This window comes from Coffea arabica, chromosome 6c (genome assembly GCF_036785885.1).
Source record: "Coffea arabica cultivar ET-39 chromosome 6c, Coffea Arabica ET-39 HiFi, whole genome shotgun sequence".
Classification (NCBI taxonomy): Eukaryota; Viridiplantae; Streptophyta; class Magnoliopsida; order Gentianales; family Rubiaceae; genus Coffea; species Coffea arabica.
This window is the reverse complement of record NC_092320.1, coordinates 160,001-165,000: the sequence shown is the minus strand read 5'-3', so window position 1 is coordinate 165,000 and position 5,000 is coordinate 160,001.

The following is a 5,000-nucleotide window of genomic DNA, read 5'->3' as shown; positions in this document are numbered from 1 at the left end:
ACGGCCGTCGTGCGGCCTAAGGCCCACCGCCTAGCCACGAGGGGCACCGTCGTGTGTTTGTCTTGCCATCGGTGTGGCATCGTGGCCATGCCTTTGCCAACACAAGGCAACGGCCGTCATGCGGCCCAAGGCCAACCGCCTAGCCACGAGGGGCACCGTCGTGCATTTTTCTTGCCGTGGGTGTGGCGTCGTGCCCATGCCTTAGCCAACGCAAGGCAACGGCCGTCGTGTGGCCTAAGGTCAACCGCCTAGCCATGAGGGGCACCGTCGTGCGTTTTTCTTGCCGTCGGTGAGCCATCGTGCCGATGCCTTAACCAACGCAAGCCAACGGCCATCGTGCGGCCTAAGGCCAACCGCCTAGCCATGAGGGGCACCGTAGTGCATTTTCCTTGCCGTCGGTGTGGCCGTCGTGCCCACGCCTTGTCCAACGCAGGGCAACGGCCGTCGTGCGGCCTATTGCCCACCTCCTAGCCGTGAGGGGCACCGTCGTGCATTTTCCCAGCATGGCTACAGAGGTTTACCCGTGGCCTTGGGAGCAAAACCCCACGGCAGTTGTGCTTTTTTCTTGCCGTCGGTGAGGCCGTCGTGCCCATGCCTTAGCCAATGCAAGGCAACGGCCGTCGTCCGTCCTAAGGCCCACCGCCAAGCCGTGAGGGGCACCGTCGTGCATTTTTCTTGTCGTCGGTGTGGCCGTCGTGCCCACGCCTTAGCCAACGCCGGGCAACGGCCGTCATGCGGCCTAAGGCCGCCATGAGGGGCACCGTCGTGCGTTTTTCCAGCATGGCTACAGAGGTTTACCCGTTGCCTTGGGAACAAAACCCCACGGCAGTCGTGCGTTTTCCTTGCCATCGGTGAGGCCGTCGTGCCCATGCTTAAGCCAATGCAAGGCAACGGCCGTCGTGCGGCCTAAGGTCTACCGCCTAGCCATGAGGGGCACCGTCGTGTGTTTAACTTGCCGTCGGTGTGGCATCGTGCCCATGCCTTAGCCAACACAAGGCAACGGCCGTCGTGCGGCCCAAGGCCCACCGCCTAGCCACGAGGGGCACCGTCGTGTGTTTTTCTTGCCATCGGTGTGGAATCGTGGCCATGCCTTAGCCAACGCAAGGCAACGGCCGTCATGCGGCCTATGGCCGACCGCCTGGCCATGAGGGGCACCGTCGTGCGTTTTTCTTGCCGTCGGTGTGGCCGCCGTGCCCATGCCTTAGCCAACGCAGGGCAACGGCCGTCGTGCGGCCTAAGGCCCACCGCCTAGCCATGAGGGGCACCGTCGTGCGTTTTATTTGCCGTCGGTGTGGCATCGTGCCCATGCCTTAGCCAACGCTAGGCAACGGCCGTCGTGCGGCCTAAGGCCAAACGCCTAGCATCGTGCCCGTGCTTTAGCCAACGCAGGGCAATGGCCATCGTGCGGCCTAAGGGCAACCGCCTAGCCATGAGGGGCACCGTCGGCCGTTCTTCTTGCCGTCGGTGTGGCCATCGTGCCTATGCCTTAGCCAACGCAGGGCAACGGCCGTCGTGCGGCCTAAGGCCCACCGCTTAGCCATGAGGGGCACCGTCGTGCGTTTATCTTGCCGTCGGTGTGGCATTGTGCCCTTGCCTTAGCCAACGCAAGGCAACGGCCGTCGTGTGGCCTAAGGCCTACCGCCTAGCCATGAGGGGCACCGTCGGGCGTTTTTCTTGCCGTCGGTGTGGCATCATGCCCTTGCCTTAGCCAACGCAAGGCAATGGCCGTCGTGTGGCCTAAGGCCTACCACCTAGCCATGAGGGGCACTGTCGTGCGTTTTTCTTGCCGTTGCCTTAGCCAACGCAAGGCAACGGTCGTCGTGTGGCCTAAGGCGCACCGCTTAGCCATGAGGGGCACCGTCGTGCATTTTTCTTGCTGTGGATGTGGCGTCGTGCCCATGCCTTAGCCAACGCAAGCCAACGGCCGTCGTGCGGCCTAAGGCCTATCGCCTTGCCATGATGGGCACCGTCGTGCGTTTTTCACGTCGTCGGTGTAGTGTCGTGCCAATGCTCCGTCATGCGGCCTAAGGCTCACCGCCTAGCCTTGTTTTCGCTTATTTTTATCTTTTTAAGCATACATGTTGAGTCTCGTTAATGTCCACCGCCGTATGTCTTTGAAATTCATAAATTGCTTTTTTTTTTAATTAAACTATATTTTTATTATTTTTTATTATTTTTTTGTTTTTATTTTTGTTCAATTCAATCTTGGAAATTTTTTATTTTTTTTATTTTTTTTGTTTTTATTTTTGTTCAATTCAATCTTGGAAAATTTTTATTATTTTTTATTGTTTTTATTGTTTTTATTTTTGTTCAATTCAATCTTGGAAATTTGTTTTATATTTGTTTCAAGCACCCATGTGTAGGTGTGTTAAATACACACTAAATTGCCATCTATTGGTGGCTATATTTGTGAGACGAAAAGGGTGTGGGTCTACTAACGGTTTGAGTTTTTTAGTTTCAAGACTATCAGGGAGAGTTGAGATGCTTGACCTGTCAAGGCCATAGGAAGGCCGTCGGTACTAGAAACACGTTAGACATCATCGTTGGGCATGTAAGGGCACTTAAATTCTTTCTTTGCCTCAAAATTTCAAGAGTCGGTCGGTTGAGCGGGCGTCGTGCACGGCGGTCGTTCGTTTACGTCATTTTTGTGTGTGCTGCGTGCCTTACGTTGCATGATCTTGGCATCCAAGCTGGCATCGGTGACCGATTGGGGTTGTCGATGCACGGCGTGGGTGCTCAGACGGTGCAGTTCGTGACGGCGCGTGGGTAGCGGTGGGCATGTTTGGGCTGGTCGGATCCCCGCTGGTGCGGTGACGTCTTCCTTCACATTCCCCTTCAATCGTTGGCGCAAGAGCAGCATCGTTAGCCTTGGCCGCCCACGGGTTTCCTGTGTTGCATACCTATTAGAAGGAATTCGGATGCCACAACATTCAACGTTCTCCCAACGCCGTCCCGCCCGGTCCCCCGACGCCGCCGCAGCCCGACCGGGCGGGACGGCGTTGGGAGAACGTTGAATGTTGTGGCATCCGAATTCCTTCTAATAGGTATGCAACACAGGAAACCCGTGGGCGGCCAAGGCTAACGATGCTGCTCTTGCGCCAACGATTGAAGGGGAATGTGAAGGAAGACGTCACCGCACCAGCGGGGATCCGACCAGCCCAAACATGCCCACCGCTACCCACGCGCCGTCACGAACTGCACCGTCTGAGCACCCACGCCGTGCATCGACAACCCCAATCGGTCACCGATGCCAGCTTGGATGCCAAGATCATGCAACGTAAGGCACGCAGCACACACAAAAATGACGTAAACGAACGACCGCCGTGCACGACGCCCGCTCAACCGACCGACTCTTGAAATTTTGAGGCAAAGAAAGAATTTAAGTGCCCTTACATGCCCAACGATGATGTCTAACGTGTTTCTAGTACCGACGGCCTTCCTATGGCCTTGACAGGTCAAGCATCTCAACTCTCCCTGATAGTCTTGAAACTAAAAAACTCAAACCGTTAGTAGACCCACACCCTTTTCGTCTCACAAATATAGCCACCAATAGATGGCAATTTAGTGTGTATTTAACACACCTACACATGGGTGCTTGAAACAAATATAAAACAAATTTCCAAGATTGAATTGAACAAAAATAAAAACAATAAAAACAATAAAAAATAATAAAAATTTTCCAAGATTGAATTGAACAAAAATAAAAACAAATAAAATAAAAAAAAATAAAAAATTTCCAAGATTGAATTGAACAAAAATAAAAACAAAAAAATAATAAAAAATACAAAAATATAGTTTAATTAAAAAAAAAAGCAATTTATGAATTTCAAAGACATACGGCGGTGGACATTAACGAGACTCAACATGTATGCTTAAAAAGATAAAAATAAGCGAAAACAAGGCTAGGCGGTGAGCCTTAGGCCGCATGACGGAGCATTGGCACGACACTACACCGACGACGTGAAAAACGCACGACGGTGCCCATCATGGCAAGGCGATAGGCCTTAGGCCGCACGACGGCCGTTGGCTTGCGTTGGCTAAGGCATGGGCACGACGCCACATCCACAGCAAGAAAAATGCACGACGGTGCCCCTCATGGCTAAGCGGTGCGCCTTAGGCCACACGACGACCGTTGCCTTGCGTTGGCTAAGGCAACGGCAAGAAAAACGCACGACAGTGCCCCTCATGGCTAGGTGGTAGGCCTTAGGCCACACGACGGCCATTGCCTTGCGTTGGCTAAGGCAAGGGCATGATGCCACACCGACGGCAAGAAAAACGCCCGACGGTGCCCCTCATGGCTAGGCGGTAGGCCTTAGGCCACACGACGGCCGTTGCCTTGCGTTGGCTAAGGCAAGGGCACAATGCCACACCGACGGCAAGATAAACGCACGACGGTGCCCCTCATGGCTAAGCGGTGGGCCTTAGGCCGCACGACGGCCGTTGCCCTGCGTTGGCTAAGGCATAGGCACGATGGCCACACCGACGGCAAGAAGAACGGCCGACGGTGCCCCTCATGGCTAGGCGGTTGCCCTTAGGCCGCACGATGGCCATTGCCCTGCGTTGGCTAAAGCACGGGCACGATGCTAGGCGTTTGGCCTTAGGCCGCACGACGGCCGTTGCCTAGCGTTGGCTAAGGCATGGGCACGATGCCACACCGACGGCAAATAAAACGCACGACGGTGCCCCTCATGGCTAGGCGGTGGGCCTTAGGCCGCACGACGGCCGTTGCCCTGCGTTGGCTAAGGCATGGGCACGGCGGCCACACCGACGGCAAGAAAAACGCACGACGGTGCCCCTCATGGCCAGGCGGTCGGCCATAGGCCGCATGACGGCCGTTGCCTTGCGTTGGCTAAGGCATGGCCACGATTCCACACCGATGGCAAGAAAAACACACGACGGTGCCCCTCGTGGCTAGGCGGTGGGCCTTGGGCCGCACGACGGCCGTTGCCTTGTGTTGGCTAAGGCATGGGCACGATGCCACACCGACGGCAAGTTAAACA